This window comes from Pimephales promelas, chromosome 3, assembly GCF_988280905.1.
Source record: "Pimephales promelas chromosome 3, fPimPro1.hap1.1, whole genome shotgun sequence".
NCBI lineage: Eukaryota > Metazoa > Chordata > Actinopteri > Cypriniformes > Leuciscidae > Pimephales > Pimephales promelas.
The window spans coordinates 14,065,785-14,088,115 of record NC_142771.1 but is presented as its reverse complement, the minus strand read 5'-3'; the positions used below and the strand labels follow the sequence as shown (position 1 = coordinate 14,088,115).

Below are 22,331 nucleotides of genomic sequence, written 5' to 3'. Positions count from 1 at the left end.
CTTTGAAGAAGCTCAAATAAAAGATTAGGATTGATTTGGTATAACATGTTTGATTGCTACATCATGCTTATTTCTTTTTATTATTTTTTTTAGAAAAAGAACAAAGAATGACTCAGTATTATACAAATATATACATTTAATATACAACAGTGCTGTTGAATGCTTGAATATGATCGGTTGACAACGTTCTAAGATGTGAAATTATTTTCATGGAAACACACGGCTATAGTTCCAGACAGTTCTCGACCGCATTACATTTCCATGTCACAATCGCCAAATGATTTCAGTTATGTTAAATTAAAGTCCTTACAGACTACAACAGCAAAAGAACCAAAGCCAACAGCGACACTGACCCAACAAATAATTACAGTAAATAATAGGAGAAACATGAAAAATTATTTCCAAGTTGTGCCACAAAAATAACGTATCAGATCCTTTTCCCACTCTCTCTCCTAATCAAACGCGCACACACACACCGGCACAGAAACGTTGTCAGCGCCAGTGTTTGAGAAATACTTTTAATAGCAATGCATTGAAATATTGCGTTTCTCCCCCTAAAAGTAATTAATTTTGTTACTTAGTTTCTTTTTATGGAAAGTAATGCATTTCATTGCTTTTGCGTTACTTTTTCTAATCTGGGCTGGGCTGTTTGTTTTTATGGCAAATGTAAAGGCCCTTTCACACCAAAAGTGAAATAAATGAGCCTGAGCCTGAAAGAAATGCAAATTCACGCCTGTACAGTAGAGGGCGCAGCTCAAACAAACATTTCTGGATCACAGAAGAAAAAAAGAAACTCAAACGTGATGTTGTTGATCTAAAGTTGAATTGGATCATCAAAAGTCAGCAGCAAAGACATTGCTTTAAAAAGTGAGATTAAACACAAAGTATATTTATTTTATTTTATTTAGCAGACTCTGCTGCTGAACACTGTTGAGAGACGCAAAGACTCAGGTAATTCACTTATGATTAATCTGTCTCTCTCTCTCTCTCTCTCCACATATTGCGTTTCGCTATTCATTTATTTTTTAAGTTATTTAAAACACACAAAGTATTCATTCAGCTGCATTTCTTTCATTGTTCTCCCTCCATCCCTCTGTCACTCACGCATCTCTCTCACATACACGCACACACACACACAGACCATCACCATGTCCATGAAAACGAGATCATCCCTGGAAGCGTGGATGCTTGGCGCCTTGGCCTATTTGCTGCAGAGAAGACCGCTGGCGAAATTCACAACTTCATGAAAGGTTGGTATCTCGTGAACACCTTTACACAATCACACATTAAAAAGTGGTATAAAAAATATGTTTTTATTCTGTTAAGTGTGTTGACGTTGGAGTCCCGACCTGACCCTTTGCAAACAATCGATTGCGCCTTCTTTAGAAAGTTAACTAGTCGCAAGTTTGCGGTAAAATGCAGTTGGATTGTCGAAAGTATTTTCTGCGACTGAAAAAGGATGAGGACCAGCCTGAACCGACCAGTGTAATTAGATGTTATTAATAGGGCTGTGCAAAAGTTAATTACGATTAATCGCATCCAAAATAAAAGTCTCTGTTTACATAATATATTTGTGTGTGCTGTAAATGATTATTTTGTATATATAAATACACACACATGCATGTATATATTTAAGAAAATATGTTATTCATATATAAAATATTTATATTTATATAATATAGATTATGTATTTATAAATATATACAGAATTTAACCGCAAATAATTCTTAAATATATACATGCATGCATAGGTATTTATATATACAAAATAATTATATACAGCACACACAAATATATTATGTAAACACAGACTTTTATTTTGGATGCGATTAATCGCAATTAACTTTTGCACAGCCCTAGTTATTAATTCATATTTTCAGGCTTCAACCAGCGCTGCTCAATCAATCAGAAAGACAAGGTCAAGCCAGGCAGATTATAAAGCAGATCTCGGGACAAGGGAACTCATTTCAATTCTTCTGTTTGTGGCTGATAGTTTCTTTTTGATTAATATTTAATATAGTAAAGTTGTGTGTAATGAATTATTAACGAAGGAATTATTTTGAACCCCGTCCCCAACTAGGTAACAAAAACTAGACAAATGTTTTGAAATAAATAATCTGAACAATGTTTTGAGGTGTGGTAACCGTCCTATAAGCGGATTAATTGACTCCGAGACGTTGAATTATTGTTTAATAATGCACACCCGAGGTGTAACATATTTTAATAATTCAACAGTCGTCAATTATTCCTTACATAATCCACTCACAATATGCTAATTAGCCCTTGTGCTGCTCCTGCTTGAGAAGCAAATCCGCTGGTCCAGCCTGTGAGGATGTTCCTGCTGTTCCACTATATGACCAGCTGAGGTCACTGTTTGTCAAAATATAAGGTTTTATCAAAATGAGCTGCCATAACCGCGCGGCCTCCTCTGGCGAATCTCATGACAGGATTCAAGGCTTCCAGAAGGAAACCAGCATGAAGAAATCTGGAAACCATTAAGCAACCTGCTAGAGCCGCGATTTGAGCGAGCGAGAGATAGAGGACGGGAGGGGGAGAAAGGGGGATGGGTTAAAACTGGGAGTGGAATCGAATGAAAGATCAACTTCTTTTTCCTCCTTGACTTCAGTCTCAGTAGACACATACACAACTGCCTTCCTTTGGATTCCAGTACGACCCCTCCCATGCTTTTTTCCTTTGTCTTTGCAAAGCAGTTTGTCTCAGGATTAATTTCTCGAATGCTAGAAAGGGTGGGACGTGGCTGCGAGCGGACAGGCGGGAAACTCGCCCATGGGCTGCAGCTGTGGTCCACACATCTGTCATGATCGTAGATGGGCGACACCATAGACACTTGGTTTAAATGCGAGAACTGACAGTAGCCAGACAGCATGTCCTTTCAGCCTGTCATCTCCTGCATATAATGGTCGCATTCATGTCTGAGGCTTACCCGCAAAACAATAAAACAGTTGAGACAAGGAAGATGGTTGTATCTTACTCTCTGGCCCATCACAAAAAAATGTAACTGTGTAATATGTGACATTTTTTCAATGTCACATACTTTTCTTCTGGCTCAGCTTAATATGAAGAAACAACTGTAAGTGCTGCATTTGTTGAAATGATTTCCACAAAAATTGGAAATACTGTGTCAATGTAACAAATCATGTAAAAAAAAAAATCATACTTTTGATTGGAAAATGAAACATTTAATCAAACGTAATCCCTAATTAAATAACTGGGAAGATACTAGTGAACAAACTAAATTTATAAAAAAAAAATCATCTGTCAAGTTTTCAAATCTTACTGTACATGAGTATATGAGAGTAAGATGGACGACTACAAGGACTCGTCTTAAGATCCATTACCATCTTTTGCAAAATGTATGAAAAAAGATCATTCAAGAATAAAAAAATATTTAAATCAGAGAGTAGTTTGTGCATTAAATATGTCGGTCAAAATATAATGCACATCACACTTAAAACCATGTTCACTAAATTATTTAGCATGCAGTAAATTTCAGCAACTGAAGAACAAATTTATACTCATGTGATGTGCGTTATGTATTACTTAGGTTATTGTCTCTGACTGACTGCATGGCCGCGTTAGTGTAGTCCATTATATTTATTTTTCCAAATGAAGTTTATTTCGTGGCTTAAATGAATTACATGTAAGTCAGAGACTAACATGTTTCATTTGTTAAAGCTACATTCAGCTGTCGCAAATTGACTTTTAAAAATCAAGTTCATTTTTTTTTTTTTTTTGAGGAAGGGAGTGGTTTAGATGCACACAGTGTCTCTTATAACAAAAAATCTTTCATTTAAACCCATGAAAATGAAGATACTGTTGTAAATAATAGTACAAAATCACTTTACCTTTTAGCAGATTTGAACATGCACACACATATATTCACACTATTATCACTATATAATAATTTCACTATTATTTAAAAAATACAGTAAAAAGAGAGTAAAATTATGAAATATTATTGCTGTTTCAAAGAACTGTTTTCTTCAGAGGCGTATTGCATTAACTTGAAGAAAAAAATCTCTGTTTTTCTGAATTAACAAGTTAATTTTTCATGAGAAAAAAAATTGCTCTGTTTTTCTGAATTAACGAGTTAATTTTTCATGAGAAAAAAATGTTTTGCTCTGTTTTTCTGAATTAATGAGTTAATTTTTCATGAGAAAAAAAAGGTTTTGCTCTGTTTTTCTGAATTAATGAGTTAATTTTTCATGAGAAAAAAAGGTTTTGCTCTGTTTTTCTGAATTAATGAGTTAATTTTTCATGAAAAAAAAATTTGCTCTGTTTTTCTGAATTAATGAGTTAATTTTTCGTGAGAAAAAAAGTTTTCCAAAAAAAAAAAATTCCATGAAAAATTAACTCGTTAATTCAGAAAAACAGAGCAAAATAAAAAAATCCATGAAAAATTAACTCGTTAATTCAGAAAAACAGAGCAAAATATTTTTTTCTCATGAAAAATTAACTCATTAATTCAGAAAAACAGAGCAAAATATTTTTTTCTCATGAAAAATTAACTCATTAATTCAGAAAAACAGAGCAAAAACTTTTTTTCTCATGAGAAATTAACTCGTTAATTCAGAAAAATAGAGCAAAAACTTTTTTTCTCATGAAAAATTAATTCAGAAAAACAGAGCAATTTTTTTTCTCATGAAAAATTAACTCGTTAATTCAGAAAAATAGAGTAGATTTTTTTTCTTCAAGTGAATGCAATACGCCTCCGTAGTTTTCTACTCAAATATATTATTAAATGTAATTTATTCCTGTGATCGAAGCTAAATATTCAGCATCATTACTCGAGTCTTCAGTGTCACATGATCCTCCAGAAATCATTCAAATATTATGATTTGATGCTCAAGAAAGATTTCTTGTTATAAATGTTTAGAATAGCTTAAAGGAGTAGTTCACTTAAAAAAAAAAAAAAAACGTTTGCTGATAATTTACTCACCCCCATGTCATCCAAGATGTCCACATCTTTCTTTCTTCAGTCGAAAAGAAATGAAGGTTTTTGATGAAAGCATTCCAGGATTTTCTCCATATAATGGACTTCAATGGGAACCAAACGGTTCAAGGCCCAAATGAGTTTCAGTGCAGCTTCAAAGGGCTTTAAACGACACCAGACGATGAATAAGGGTTTTATGTAGCGAAACGATCGGTCAGTTAAAAAATAAATAAAAAATTTTACGTTTTATGAGCACAAATTCTCGCCTTGCTCTGTTCGTGACTTCCAGTTCAAACTCGTTCATCAAAATAAACAAATCTTTTTTCGAGTCATGAGTCATGACACGAAGGGTCCTAGATAAGACCCTTATTCATCGCCTGGTGTCGTTTAAAGCCCTTTGAAGCTGCGCTGAAACTCTCATTTGGACCTTGAACTGTTTGGTTCCCAATGAAGTCCATTATATGGAGAAAATCCTGTAATGTTTTCATCAAAAAGCTTAATTTCTTTTCGACTGAAAGAAAGAAAGACGTGGACATCTTGGATGACATGGGGGTGAGTAAGTTATCAGCAAAGTTTTTTTTTTTTTTTTTTTTTAAGTGATCTACTCCTGAAATATTTTTGTGGAAACCATGATACTTTATTTCCAGGATATTTGATAAATACAAAGTAAAACTATAAATATCTTTACTGTCGCTTTTGATCAATTTAATGCATATTTTCCAAATAAAAAGTATACATTTCTTTCAATTATTATTATTATTATTTAGTATTATTATACTTGAAATGACAACTTACTGACGTGCAAGTGTGTCTGTGGGAGTTTAAAGCAAACAAACAGAAAAGGTTAGATGGTTGGGAAACGCTGGGTTTAGTCCAGCTCCAATATGTTCTAGCATAAATCAAGAAAAATAAAATGTAAGGCTCAACCCTAGAGTCCAGATTCTCTGTTCCACTCCCTCTCCAAAATACAGTTCACCGCTGATGATATGCAGATGGGCCATAAAGTGCATATCAGCTGATCTTTTTCCAATTTGCTTGTTCTTGGAGAAATACACTGAGCTGAATGTCCAACTTTTCTGAGCAGAGGAGCCAGGCCATGATATCCACTGCTGCAGACACTATTTTGTTCGTGTCCTTCATTTGTTTGCAGATCTAACCGCTATGAGCAAAGGGCTTTGAATTTAACGGCCCTTCGGAAAGTGTATTAAACCAAAAATTATAATAAAACCCAAATGGAAAGAATACTCGGCTGCACTGGCTGTGCTTGAAACTCATCTAACAGTAGAACTGCTTTTTCCATCAAGTATTTTAGCTGAGAGCACAGCCGCTTTTGAGTACATGCCGATGGATGACTCCAGATTGTGGTCTGAGAAGGATCGGAAAATGTAAACATAAGGCAGTTTGGCGGTGACCTCTGACCCTGGGCCCATGGGACCACACACACGGATGAGGAACCGTTTGGATGAGATGAATGTTTGACGTGCGGTTTAAGGGTTTGAAATCACCATGGATCAGAGTGAAGAACAAGGTGTTCGGATCTCCCCACACTCGTAGCCGTGCTTTATGTCTACAGTTTGTACGGATGATTGCGGTTGAGATTTTTTTCAACGTTTTTATGTTCGCATTGTAATTCTTTCTCTCTTTCCTCCAGAGAGTCTGTCTGTTGCAATAAGCAGTTTCCTGCATAAATCAAAGGCCATTGGAGTCGTCTCAAATGCTCCTAAATCCTACTGCTGCACTCGCTCGAGGAGCATTTGCCACTTTAGCGGGACTGTAAACTGCAACTTTGAAATGAAAAGGTATTTAATGAACCTTAATAACAGCCTTGCAGACGAAACATAATTTAGTGACATATACTAGCATATACTTTATGCTCACTTAAGTCGGGCTCAGACATCCTAACCAATTATGAAATCTGGTTGTATATTACGCACATAAGGAGAATCTTCACAGATTGTCATCTCTCAAATCTCAAACATGCGCACACTACAAAGATATGAAAATGGTGACATCACTCAGTACAAGATATTATTACAATTATCATGCCAGAGGCAGCACCTCACATGATCTCATGTGGAACCAGATGTAAACGATATGGATATTGCCTGTTTTCCAGCAAGAACTGGAGGTGAGATTTAACTGCCTAATTGAATATCTGTCAACAGTGTTATGTTAGCTAACGTTAGCTTCAAGGGCTAAAATGTTTACTGTTAATTTGCGACAATAAAGCCCCTTTCACACAGCGCGTTGATCCCGGGAAATTGCCAGAACACCTTCTGTGTGAAGTGTGAACGCAAACACTCGGGATTGATACGGGATCGATGCCGGGTTGGGGACCTAGTAACATTGCCGGAATCTGTCCCGAAATGCGCGCTGTGTGAACAAAAGCCACGACCAATGCCGTAAGGGGTGTGTCATAGTGATGACGCTCGAGCCATCGCGCAACTCTGTTAGAAGACAGTTTGTGTTCGTCATCAACAAAGAAAGGACCATCAAATGTCTGCAGACTGGAACAAAGCAGAGAGCAGGAGCTCCTCACTATCTGTGCTGAAGCGGAGATCGTTCACCGGCTTTATAGAACGGTATGCGCGTGTTCATGTTTTCGGCGCGTACAATACATGTCTCATCCTGACGTCATGTATCTTTACGGGTTGTGTGTGAACGCACTCACAGATCCCGGGAAAATCACTGGCAGTGTGAATGAACCAAAATCAAACAAACTTTATCCGGGTCACATTATCCGTGTATTTTCCGGATTCTCTGTGTGAAAGGGGCTTAAAGGGGAAATGAAGCGGTGAATCAAGTTTACATCATTTACAAGATGGATTTCCAATATAATCAACAATTATATAAGAAACATTACAAATGTAAACGTTTAGAAAAAAAAAATAAAAAACTTTGTATCTTTCGCCGCCAGGGCGCCGCCATTGTGCAGGTGACGTCACGGGGTTGGTTGGCTTAAGTTTAACAGGCTCTGGGCATTGAAAATCGCGACATCAAACTGTGTTTACACCAGTGTTTTTACCGCGAACGACTAATGTTAGGTACAGTCATTAGACAAAAAGACGACGTCTAATGTTATATGTTGACAAACTGCACATAGAAACATTGTTCGCGATGTCTGCCGTGCCGTCATATTCCCGTCTCGTCAACACCATGTAAGTTACGTTGCTATGTAGAACAGCCGGTGGTGGTTTGGGGCGAAGAGAGGGTTTGCAACGCTAACTTACCAGGTGTCAGTGTGGCTGTTGTAGCGTTACTGCGATGCCCTCCGTGTCAGAGTCCATCTGTTGTCAAGAGGTTGATCTTGAGCATGTATTGCGTGGTCAATTCTGCATCACCGGCGCGCACGTTTACCATGCTGTGCCGGGAGTTAGACGTGTGGAAGTGGTGATGCTTTCCCTGAAGGATGTCAGAGCGGAGACACTTTTTCCTAGTACAGGGGTTGGACAAAAAAACTGAAACACCTGGTTTTACTACACAATAACTTGTTAGAATGGTGAGGGCCTCATTTTGCATCCAAATACAGCACCAATTGACAGATAGAAGTCCTTCACAGTGACCAGAGGGATTATGAGACGTTCCTCTTCCAGAACAGTGTCCAGGTCACTATATGATGCTGGTAGACTCGCTCCTCCAAAACACCTCAATAATATTCAGATCTGGTGACTGTCAGACCATGGGAGATGTTCAACGTCACTTTCATCTTCATCAAACCCTTCTGTCACAAGTCTTGCTGTGTGTGTTGGTGCATGATCATGCGGTTTGAGCGGTTTGAGCATCAGGTGCTCATGATCCTCCAGAAGGGTTTGGTAGTCCTCGGCAGTGTCGTGTCCATCAAATACAATCAGGATTGTCATGATATTGGAGCTCAAACCATCACTGATCCACCCGTGCTTCACTCTGAAGATTGGCCGCCAGGCATATAGATGTGAAACCTCCAACATTGGCCAGTGTTTCAGTTTCATTGTCCAACCCCTGTATGTAGGCTGTAGCTACTAGCACTACCAGTGCGAAAATATGGACGTTTCATTTCCCGTTTAACAAATACATGCTAACTTACATGTTGTTGACGAGACGGGAATATCTGACGGCAGACATCGCAAACAATGTTTCTATGTGCAGTTTGACAACATATAACATGAGACGTCGTCTTTTTGTCTAATAACTGTACCTAACATTAGTCGTTCGCGGTCAAAACACTGGTATAAACACAGTTTGATGTCGCGATTTTCAATGCCCAGAGCCTGTTAAACTGAAGCCAACCAACCCCGTGACGTCAACTGCATAATGGCGGCGCCCTGGCGGCGAAAGATGCAAAGTTTTTTCTTTTTTTCTTCTAAATGTTTACATTTGTAATGTTCCTTATATAATTGTTGATTATTTTGGAAATCCATCTTGTAAATCATGTAAACTTGATTCACTGCTTCATTTCCCCTTCAAGGTGATTTCTCTCCAGCTCTTCAGAAACTGAGAAATATACAGATAGAAAAGAATATACAGATAGAAAATATACAGATAGAAAAGGTTGACACTGGGCAGAATGCAAATGCGACGTGATGACATCATTGTTTTCTAGTGTATGACGTTATCTAGCGACATTTAGCGGATCGGCTTCAGCTACTTTCCATAATTTCCATTAGATAGAAAATGTTTTTTTTTCTCAGATTGTCAGAAGGGTTAAAAAAATGGGGGATAAATTGCCCGAACACTCTTTAAGGGCCATTCAATCAGTATTGCATTTAAAAACACAAGATGCTGACATCAATCAAATTTTCTTACTTACACATACACATAATGTGCATACAGCATTCATGTGGGTGCGTGTCATGTGGAGTCACATCCCATTCACCGAAATGAAAAAGATTTGCACATGGATGTGTGAAACAATTTTGGAGCATCAGAATTGCACTTTTATGTTGCAACCCCACTGAAATGATGGTAAATACTCAAAGGGATGTTTTCCAAAAATGTCAATCATTTTATTCCTTAAAACTCATCTTTGATCACCAAAATGACAAATACGTTGTTTCTTTGAAGTGTTTTTATGCCTTAAAATAGCTTGAATGTTGCCTCATTTAGTATAAGCGGTTCTATGGATATGCAAATTAGCCCCGCCTCCACTCACTCGCACCAGCCGTTGACGATCACTCGTTGACCTGATTGGTTATAAGGTAGTTTGTGACGTCAGAAACACCAGCGATTTCAAACCATGTTTTTGAGCGCTGCGTTTTTAAAATGGCATGTCATGCACAAGATGCTGCAAAAGAAATGCAATGGTCAACTCTTCATTGTTTAGAAAAACAATCGGAAAGCAATGCAGTAGTTTTCAAAAACCTGTGTGTGAACTGCATCTAGTTTTCACGCTGCATTATATTGCTTGATCCTGTTTGACCGCCTCATTCGGCCGAATGGGCTCTATGCACGGCGTTATTTCCGGTGAAGGATTAAGGATGCTCGATAACTTCCGCCAATCGTAGAGTCCAATGCAATACCGAGAATTTATATTGAATTTTATACTCTATGGTTATACTAATGAAACGTTAGTCACAAAAACAGATAAAACAGACACCCCTCGTTGTGTTTATGCTTCTTTTTAAAATTATATTAAATAAACATAACTATATATAAAATTACATCTAAACGTATGTACGTTTCGTTTCAAAGACGGGAGGACAGTAAATATTGAAGACTCTGCCATAATCCCGTTTTCTCCGGTTTTCCTCCGCTTTAATCTACACAACCGGAAATGGACGAGCATCCTTGCGTCAAATGCGGAACTTATGCGTGCATATAGCCCATTGTGTCAGAACCAAAGTAGTTTGTTTTAAATGAATCGCAACCCATCCAGTTCCATGTTGATACACAGTGGACTTTGAAAGACCACTAACCAAACTAAACTAAAATATGACGTCAAATAGACTCAAAAGAACAACAGACATCTTGAAATTGTCTTCAATCAAATGTTTTTCCAGGCTTTACACATGTGTTTGGCTTTCTGGATATTAATATGTGTCCACTCCCCCACAGATATTACTGATAGGGCCCATTAAATGCTTTCCCCTTCATTCATACCTCCCTCCCTCCAAAGGGACCTTCACTCTAATGCATTAAGCATTGCATTGAGCCATGTGAGAATACACACACCAACACACAATGTATGTGCATGGGTGGCTTCTCAATCTCACTCGCTCTCATCGTTCTCCTCATTCATTTATTATTATTTTCTGCTGAGTAGTTTATGATTTGTGGAGTCCCCCTCATGAACTTGGATAAGTTTCCACCAGTAAAAAGACAACACCCAATACATGCATGTGTTCCTGTTTGCAAAAGCCACATAATGCTGGCCCTGTTCTGCACTGGAGTTGTGGTAGGGAGTCCAATATAGGGAAAGCATGCAAGGTGATGACGGGGTCAGATCTGTCCAGGAAGTGGGAGATCACAGGGGGTCATTTGCTTTTGGCATGTATTAAACTCTAACCCCTGCAGACTTCCACCTCCTTTTCAATCCCAGTCCAGCACCATCTGTTTTATTTCCCATAGGGTGTGAATGCAGTTCTTGTTATATAGCATGCATAAATTGCATAAAACGGTTTTTTATCACTCTCCTTATGTTTGTGTAACTGCATTATAGGGTGATTCTCTCAAAATTACAGATTCATTCAGAAATGAAACCTCAACTCTGTGTTGCTATGCAGCTTTGGCTTCGTTTGGAACTTGGTGCAACCCAAATACACCAATAGCATGTCTAAATTGTATGTTACTGAATATTAACTTCTTGTGTATAAAAGTAATATCACACTTGCGGTTGTGCCAGGACGTCTCTGAATGGTTAGTTGATGCATTTATGTTGCTGATGTGAAGTTAACTATCTTCAATTAGGATATTCTGTCATGATGTAATCTATAAATCGCTCATATAGGAACTGTTGTGAGATGCACACAGAGTGACTTTCTATTGCATGTGAAAAATGGAAGCTACTCACAAATGTACTCTTGAACAACAACCTTTTCTCTTCTCAACATGGACTGTGTGTTCCCGGGAGCGGGGTTTATGTACATTTTAGGGTTGCTGATGTCATTAGCCCTGGAGGAATGTTGTGTAGTCCCTACCAGCCATTTTTTTTTGTAGTCCTTTTCTTTAAAAGCAAATATCTTCCTTTGCTTTGAACTTTGAGCGTTGTAACTTTGATTCTGTTGTTTATGCTCAAACAGAAATCATAGTTTACCACCCCTTTAACATCAACCTTGGCTTCGAGCTCCGAGCAAAACATGGACTTTCCATTACTGCACACTACTTCCTTTTTTTACTTGTTATTCTCACATCCTATCTCAAAGATTGCAAACAATGAGATGGATTGTCTTTTAGTTTCCTTATTCTATCAGCCCAACCCATTTTCTGTGTCTGCCCCATAGTTTGACGTCTTCCCATTGGTCTGTTGGCCGAGCGAGGAGACATACTGGAGTGTTTGGCATTTTCCTCAGCACTCCATGCCAATTCACCTTAGCACTGCATCACCCACCATCACAGCTGGGATAGGAAAACAAAGTATTGCCAAATTGGTGAGTGCACTTTGTACAAATGGGACATGAAGAACATACTGAAGCTAAGAAGCAAAAAGGTTAGTCAGAAATGATCATGGCATTCGAGTGTAGTGGATTATATCAAGTGGTAGGAATCTGTAGATGATATTGTGTGTGAAGATGCTGGGAATATTATCACATGTTTGAAAGCAAAATAGAGAAGTGGCTTTAACCACCTTTACACTCAGATAAACTGCCCAGCCCCCCAATAAGTTGCTGTTTGGAATTAAATCGGCAAAGGCTTAAGAGTCTATGATTGGATCTTTATTGCAGTGATTAATTAGCCTGATGTCATCATACTCAGATTCTAGTCAGAATGTGAGTCTGAAACTGCTCCATTGGGCTGTATTTATGGGGAGTGCTTCAACCGAACCAGGAAAAAAAGGCCTCTGCGTTCAGTTGGATAGTACGAATCCCATTGGAAGGACGGCAAAAACATCTTTCCAATTGACAATTGATCGTGGCTCTTTGTTCCTCTTTTAAAAATAATGCATTGTATAGATCTTCTATAGATAACAGACGCAATGGCTGAATCTACACATCTCAATTCTCCAGCGGCAGCAATTCTTTGTTGTAAACGAATTCAACCCAAGCGCTCTTTGGTGACGTGGATGATCACGTTACTGTTGATCATCTGTCCATCATCGTATAAAGCCCACCCTGATAATTTGATTGGTCCGAACTGCTTTGGTTTGGGCATACTTGCTTCACAGTCACAACAGATCAAGTCCAGACCGAATGTCCCATCCTCAAATATTGTGGGTGGGGCTAGCATCCAGGCTAGTGATTAATATGTTTATAGTATGTTGTATGTTTGGTAACAGTTCTTCTAACCATAATTTATGGAGTGAGTCTTGCAGGAAGACAAACCATGGCCATATAGGATGAAAATGTCAAGGTTCATCAGGCTCAAATTGTAAAAGAATGATCATGAGGGAGCACGAATGGGATGATTAATGTAGAATGCAATAGAAATAATGAGCGAAAACCATCCTTTTAGAACTGTAAAAAAACAGTACTAGTAACATTTTTTTAGTGGATTTAACCAACGCTTTTTCACGACCAATTCGTATGAATTCGAACGAGTGATTAAAAAGCAGCTAATTCATACTAATTCATACGACCTCACTCGTACGAATTCGTATGATATGTCTACACCCTTGTGATGGGTAGGTTTAGGGTCGGGGTCAGGGTTAGGTCATTCGTACGAATTCAACCGAATTGGCCAACTCGAAAAATATGTACGATTTAGCAAAAATCTTACTAATTTGTACGAGTGAGGTTGTACGAATTAGCCACCTTGTAAAATTCGTTACGAAATGCCGTGAGATCGGGTTGGATTTAACGGCTGAAAATAATACTAAAAAGTATGTGTAGCAGAATATACCCCTGTTAATATTTGCTGGTAGTGTACATCCTTGCATGCTTCAGTGATGAAGATCTTCTCTGCCTGTCTGAAATATAAACATTTTGTGAACTCTTGATTCCTGACTAGCTCTCATGTGATTTAATTCATCTGCGTGCAACTTAATTTGGTCAAACTTCCATGAAGGCATGCAAGTTCAATCGTCCAACATTCCTCTCTTTCAGGGTAGATGAAAAGTAGAGCGTTTAAATGGGTATATTTATTTTCACTTGGGAAGACTGTTCTTGGGGCACATGACACCCAGAATTCCTCTCCAAACCGCTCACCTCCTTTTGACCTTGAAAAAAAAACTGGTGGTGTAAAAACACCCCAATTGCATTCATCCTTCTTCATGCAGAACCACAACAGAGACTAGATAAGTTAGATCAGCATGTGGGTGTGAAACCTCAAACGTAAACTGCTTGAGGAAAATGCGACTGCAGAGACGAAAGGATGAAACTTATTCAGATTTGTGGAATGTGTCTCCTGCTTTCATTCCTCTGTCTGTTTTCATGGTTGTGTGTTTCACAGATCTGTGTGTATGCTAATCTCTTAAAAAAATAAAAGTTCAAAAGACAATTTCACAGTGATGTCATACAAAATAAGCATTTTTGGTCCCCAAAGCACCTTTCTACGGAAGAGGATTAGGGCCAAGCAGTAATAAAAAATAAAACTCTAAATTGTCTCGAGATTAAAGTCATTATAATGTGAGATTAAACTCGTTAAATTTCTAGAAAAAAAGCAAAATACAATGTTGAGAATAAACTCATTAAATATCGAGAATAAAGTCGTTGTGTTTCAAGGAAAAATCGTAAAATTGTATTGTATTGTATCTCAAGATTGTATTTCGACTTTTTTCGATTGTATTTCGACTTTAATCTCGCATTAGGCCACCCTTAAAAATATTCTTGTTTGCCGTAACCCGACCGACCCTGTCAATTTAGGGCCGACCCAATTTTTTTTTTTTTTTCCTTTTAGTCCGACCGACTTGCCGGTTGTAACTTGCGTTCAGACCGACCGATTTTTTTTTTTTTTTTACTCTTCAAACGACTAATTCAAATTCAATAAAATAATATTAATTATATTTTAGTTAGTATTGTGAAAGTTGCTTGTGTCTACATAGCCTACAAACGTAGGCTACGTTCTTTCTTAAATAAAAACCCGTGGCGTCATATTCATCAATTATGTTTACACCATTGGTTTAACGTTACGCGTGTCACTATATGGCTTGTACGTTCGCTCGTTTCCCGCTAGTGTTTCCCGCAGTGTTCCCGCTTGGTACCCGGTATTAAAAAGTCAACGGGGCTGAATATCAACCATTTCTATATATAATAAAAATATTAAACAATTTGTCTGTGATGCAATTTTGCTATTCGCAGTCCAGAAGAGAGAGCGATCTCTCACCCGGAGCCACAGCGCGCACAGCACGACAGCCCTGCTTAATGAGTGACAATGAGGACAAAACGTGGTTACACTTTAGGTCTGGGATATTATTCTAATTGTATATTAGATTTCCGCTTTCAAAGATTATAAAAAGAAGATATTTGAGATGAAACCATTACAGACGCATTCTGTCTAGCGCAACTTCCTTCCCTTCACAGCGTTGCGCTGTCATTTCTTCCTAAAACCCAAACGTACCGTCAGAATCAGCACGATCGGTGATTGTTGTAAAATGCAGTCTGTACTGTTGCTAAACTGTGGACGCGTTCAATCATTAAAAGAGCTATTAAAAGCACAAAAGTCTGCGCAAGAGACGTTGTTCACGACGCGCGCTCCGAAATGCACTATAACGAGACAAGAAAAGTAGACTATCGCCTCATTTTGGGCTTCATGTGCGCATCTAAACCATCAAATATACATAAAATATAAAATGACCGGCTCTGAGATTCATTTAAACACAGTTTATGTCTTAATTGGACGTAAATAGTTGGGAGAAAATGATGGTGCATCAGATATCTATTACAGTAGACTTCTGCATTCGGTCTTAAAGGGGCAGTAGTCTAATAAACGTGACGATTGAGCCAATGCGAATCAAACAACAAAAGGCAGATAAAAATCACTCACAGCTCTTGAATGAATAACTTAAACTTTAATAAGCATTAATCTAACTATGATAAACTATGCAGTGTCATTTTACATTTGATTACTAGCTAAATTAAATTTCTTTTCAGAGAGAGCGACAGACTTAACTGAAAAGTAGCTAATTTTAGACCTTCCTGAAATTAAAGCACTGTGTATATAGGCTAATTTGTATCTTTGTTTGACCATGTGTTTGTACTTGTTTTTGCTTATCTCATGTATATATGCATAACAAATAGATATATTATACATTTTGTGACTAGCCTAAAATGTAACTGGTCGTATTTTGCATTAACACCTAGCGGTGGATGCACAGTTTGAAGACCCAGTCAGTGACGTCACAATATGCATTTTTTTTTTTTAATTCACGATCACCATCTCCAAAATTGTACCTTTTTTTTTTACACTAAATCTTGAAAAAAAAAATTTAGACCTACCTACCGACCCTTTTTTTTAAAAAAAATTGCTGTTACTGCAAACCAAAATATTTTTAAGGATGGCCTTATAATGACTTTAATCTCGAGATGGTTTTGTTTTTTTATTATTTAATTTTTTTATCATAGCTTGGCCCCAATCCTCTTCCGTACCTTTCAGTGACAGTTCTTAAAATATCTTTTTTTTTTAATTATCTAAAGCAGCGAGGGTTTCTGTGGAAGCTTGTTTTTGCTTCTGATTAAAAAATCTAATTGCAGATTATAAACTCACAATTGCTAGTGATAAAACCAGAATTACAATAAAAAATTTTCTCACAATTCCAAGTTTATTATTCACAATTATTACTTTGTCTCGCAATTCTGACTTTTTTCTCACAATTCTGTTCGACTTCGTAATTTTACCCCGCAAAATTTTATTACTCGCAATTCTGACTTTTTTCTCATAATTCCAAATTTGTGATTAAAAATTCTGACTTTTTTCTCATAATTCCAAATTTATGATTAAAAATTCTGACTTTTTTTCTCATAATTGCAAGTTTAGAACTCATAATAGTGACTTTTTTCCCTCGTAAATGCAAGTTTATATATTATACTCGTAATTCAGATTTTTTCTTGCAATTCAGAATTTATAACTCGCAATTCAGACTTTTTCCTCGCAATTCAGGATTTATTTCTCGCAATTCGGACTTTTTCATCGCAACTGTTTATGATTCATAATTCCGAATATTTTCTCGCAATTTCTAGTTCATAACTTTATAACTTTTTTCTCACAATTACAAATGTATTGCTAGTGTTATTTTCAGAATTGTGAGATAAAAACTCGCAATTGTGAGTAAAAAAATAAATAATCATAAGTGTGAGATTAAAAAAAATTGTTTTTGCCATGGCAGAAACAAGTTTCCATGGTTTTCAATACTCTAGATGCCATGGACCCCCAAATATAAATGTGTACAAATTTTAGGAATGATCTAATATTTGTTTATTTATTTACTTTTTTATATTTTTACACTACTTTTCTGTAAACTTTTACACAGGCTCTCTAGCATTGCTTTGTGACCCTCTGGTTGTCCCTGGACCCCAGATTAAAACTCCTTATCTAAAGTAATGGTCTCCACCCTCCACCAGCTCCCCCAACACTACACTTTTTTAGCTGATGTACACATCTGAAATCTTTGGGGTCTTTACAAATAAGGATTGTTTGATATAAACCTCTGATATGAAGAACTTTTTTTTCCACTATAAGAAAAAATGTGAATTGTAAATGTTGAACAGTGGATGTTAAAGGATTTTTATGGAAACACAGATGCCAATAAAGAACCTTTAGAGCATACATCAGTGGATGTGTTTTTAATTACCATTTAATTATTCTCCAGCAGCATTGAGTGTGTGTCTGAGGAGTGGGGTGGAGCAGGGTTGTGCAGAGGGGGACGGGTGGAGAAAGGGTGATGTCACTGCTCTTTTTTTGCCCATGGGGAGTATGGAAGGACAACAGGAGGACATCAAGAGACTTGCTTCACTGCAGGTTTAATATTGCAACATGCTCAGCAGCATATGTTTCTACACCTCAAACATTTGCTCAGTCTTAAAGCGCCCACCCTTTAGGACACTTATAATCAGTGTTAATCTTTTCAGTAATTACTGACGAAAATGTTTGTAGCTGAAGGGTTTGTTTTCATTAGTGATCATTGGATTCACATAATTCATTCATAGTGTGCTGGGGATTGACCCGCTTGAGCTGAAAGAGCTGAGCTCTGGTAAATTAATTTCATTCAAACATATCCTAAATTATTCAGCGATTGGGGAGTTGAAACGATTGGGGATAGTAGAATAGATTTTAAATGATTGGGATGAGTAATGTTTTTAAAGAAGTATCTTATGCTCATTAAGGCTGCATTTTTTTTTTCAAATAAATAAACAAGACTACAATATTGTGAGATTTTACAAAATGTAATTTATTCCTGTGATGGCAAAGCTGTATTTTCAGCATCATTTCTCCTAGTGATCCTTCAGAAATCATTCTAATATGCTGATTTGATGCTCGAGAAACATTTGTTGTTGTGCTGCTTAAAGGGTTAATTCACCCAAAAATGATGTTATCAGTTAGTCACCCTCATGTTTTTCAAAACCCGTAAGAGTTTCGTTCATCTTCAAAACACAAATTCAAACATTTCAAATGAAATCTGAGAGATTTCTGTCCCTCCATTGTCAGTTTACGCAACTACCACTTTGACGCTTTAAAAAGTTCATAAAGAGAATGTCAAATTAATCCTTAAGAATCGAAACAGTTTAGTTTAGGTTTTCTGCAGAGATTTGATCACATAAGATGATGAACAGATTGAATTTAGTCTTCAATTCACAAATAAACATTGAACATATACAGAAACTTAACCATACTTGCTTGACGCAAGACGAAAAACCTCATAAGAATGAACCTCATCGGTTCGTGTGGAAGCTCAGACGTGCTGTGTAACATGAGAATGAACCTCTGTGAAACAACAAACATGACTTTATTCTCTAAATTTTTTGAGTTTATTCTCAAGATTGTATTTCTCAAGTTTTTTTTCTCTAAATTTAACGAGTTTTGTTCTCGAAACTCAACAATGTTATTCTCGAAATGTAATGAGTTTATTCTTAAGATTGTAATTCGACTTTTTTCTCGAAATTTAACAAGTTTTTTCCCGAAACACGACTTTATTCCTGATGTTTAATGAGTTAATTCCCAAGATTGTATTTCAACTTTTTTTCCCTCGAAATTTAACAAGTTTAATTTCGCATTATAATGACTTTATTTTTGAGATGGTTTTATTTTATTATTATTGCTTAGGCCTGATCCTCTTCCGTAATTATAAACCGTTTCAGAGTAAAATTGATAAATATTGCATGACAAAATATTGATTTAAAGGACAAAAACAAACATAAAACGGAGCAACTGGCAATGTTTACAATATTAGCAAATCAATTTCATTATATTTTTTCATTTGTTTCTGTTGTGTGTGATAATCGCAGCAGCCGGTATCATCTGTCTCCACAAATAGGGAAAAGAGAGACTTATCCGCTCATTCATCTATTTCTCTCTAGCTAGGCGCTTATCTGTTCATTCATCTCAGCCAAATATTTTGGGAATGGCGCAGTGAATCTGGCCTACCCCTCACCTTAATCGCTTATTTTTGTTCTATGCATGTGCACTTTTTTGGTGTTTTTCTTCTGTGTGCAGTTTGGCTGGGCTGCAGATGTGATTACGAATCTCCATGTTGCTATTGAGCGCAGTAGAATCACATAAAGGCTTGCCTGGCTCAAAATGACCTTGTAATAATGCTAACGTTACAGCCAGACACACTATAATGAGGACCCAGGTAATTTTGAAAGGTTAAGTTCATAATGGAAAAATTCAAACAAACACAGGCTCTGGTTCCAATTACACCACGTTTCCCGCCCCCAACCAACAAAAGAGGAAGAAAGGAGCTAACTTTTGAGTCCTCTTCTGAAATCCACAGTCCTCTCTAATAAATATAGATATATTATTTTTAGTGCTCAGTTCTTTCCCATGAAGCACATTGCTTTTTGTTTCATTCTAAAAGGGGAAGTGTGGAGTAAGGTTGAGAAAAACTTTTAGACATTCTTTTTTGTAGAAAATACCTCCCACTTTTATTTGAAAAACTGGCCACATAAGCCAATGTAAGACCCAGTAGAATCACCAGTGGACTGAACAAACAGAATGTTTGCAAGTGGCACATGGGGATCTTAATATGGCTAGAATCCACTGGCAAACAAAATCCACCCACTGCCTGTAAAATGTACAGTTGTGTGGGTGTCACAGTTTATTTCCAAATTTCCCTAACCTTTTCAAATGAATACACTTTTGTTAATCCAGTCACAATCTAGCCAGAATACAAAGGAGCATTTGGAAATAAATCAGTACCTAACTAACAAAAATATGTTCTAAGAAAGTTTTGGAAAATACAAAGCTCCTTCATGAAGATGGCCCTTAACTTAATCTGCTAGCCATCACATCATCTCTACTGGGAACAGCTGACTGGTTCCTGTTGTATCAACAGCCAATGAGCTCGCTGCTCAACTTTCAAATACTTGGTCAGCATTTGCTGTATAGCAGTTTGCAGTGTGCTTTCAGAAACCCTGTATAGATCTGCTTCAGGTAATTCATGGATGCTGTTTTGGGTAGAGCAGCATGTCTTACAGCAGTGTCTGTGTATGTATTGGCAGTAACAAGTCTCATACTTGTTTAACAGATCTATTCCATCAACATCAAACACAACATTGTCATATCCATTACCACGGCAAACACTCCAATATTTCACAATCTTTATGTTTTCTCCACAAATGTTGGATCATGGCATGAGGATCTGTGGAAGTTGCGGGTAAGGGGCATACCTGCAATGCAAATCACTCCCATTTCAGCACTGGCTGCGTCCCAAAAGTATGTGTGTGTGTGTGTGTGTGTGTGTGTGTGTGTGTAGTCTAGTTGAGTGTCTTTTTGACTTTGTCTTTTTCCCTTCTCATGCTGCAATCTGATAAGATTTGTTTGAATATTATTGTTTCAAGAAGCAGATTTTTACACAAACTGTCCTTCCATGCGCGGTGCACGCTGGATTAACAGCTCAACTGACATTTCCCACTCGTTCTCAAGATCTGGATCATCCTGTTGATCATCCACAAACAATGACTCGCTCGTTCCATCTCTGAAGATGCAAAGGGAGATAAAAATAATACTAGGGATTATTCACTTGCACAATAAGAATACGCGTCTCTGCGGATCTTTAAAACAATTTAGTTTTTTTTTTCAGCCAAGACAGAATAAATTGGCCTACTGATAGCGCTGCTGTCAAGCATTTTTGTACAAGCCAATTTGCTAAAACATTTTATGCAAATTAGGTAATGGCATACATGCCTTAATTTAACCATAGTTTTGTTAGAAAAAAATGTCCTTTTTGTCATTGAGGCAAAAATGAAACTGGACCAGTGCTCGAAGTGGGGCGGTACTCACCGGTACGCATTAGGCCTACCAGCACTTCTACATTTTACTCTTAAGCGTACCTGCACTTTTTCTTGCGCTACTTCTCGCTTGTAGCGTCACTCTATACCACTTAAAGAAAAAGCGTGACGGTCGTTTAACCCCTTATTTACACTGCACACATCTGCGGCGCGTTACGGCTGATCGCGGCCACCGCAAGCGTGAGCAGCGCGTTTTTTTTTTTCGGCTTGTATGTTAATCAATGAGTGCATTCACACCGCGAGGAGGAGCATTGCATGAGCACTGAGCAGCAGTGAACAAGAACTGTAGGCTACGTCAGAAAAGAAAAAGACAAAGATATTTATACAAGATTTAGCCATTTAAAATTGTCTTAATGATTCAGTTTGGGTAAAACTATGTTTTATAAATAAATAAAACGAGTAAACTAGTCAAAATATAAGCTTTTCTTTTAGTTGATGTAATAGCCTACACAGTAGCCTACATGCCCAAATCAAACCCGAGTGTAGGCCTACTTTTTTTTTTGTTTGCTGTCTTGTAAACATATCGCAGTATGACTGAAAATACAATATCAGAGCTGTTTTCTTGGATGTTTTTTTTTTTTTTTTTTTTTTACCATTTAAATACAATTGTTGATTACTTCCCATCTTAACAAACTTCAAGAAGCAGGTATATTAATGACCAACTTCTAAAAAGAGAATGTTTATTTGTAAAAAAAAAAAAAAAAAAATGACCGCGTACACACGACTTGTTTAAATACATTTGTGTTGTTAATAAATAACAATAAGTTGGTGTTGTTGTACAAGCAAAATTTCCAAGTTTTGTTTTTCTCTGTAAAATTTTCAAATGTCATGATTTGCCAAATGCAAGAGAGTACCGGCACCTCCCC

The 22,331-nt window shown here is 37.2% G+C and overlaps 1 protein-coding gene across 2 annotated transcripts in view; it reads left to right on the top strand.

Annotated features, from left to right (window-relative positions):
• Nucleotides 1-798: 798 nt before the first annotated feature.
• pmp22a (peripheral myelin protein 22a) overlaps nt 799-22,331 on the top strand; it is a 36,223-nt gene continuing 14,690 nt past the window's right edge. The window contains exons 1-2 of one of the 2 annotated variants that reach the window (XM_089128291.1): nt 799-951; nt 1,140-1,250. The gene's annotated coding sequence lies outside the window, so the exon portion shown is untranslated. Of the gene's footprint in view, nt 952-1,139; nt 1,251-12,369; nt 12,517-22,331 lie in introns of those variants that run through there. The other variant, XM_039687381.2, reaches the window with a different exon arrangement.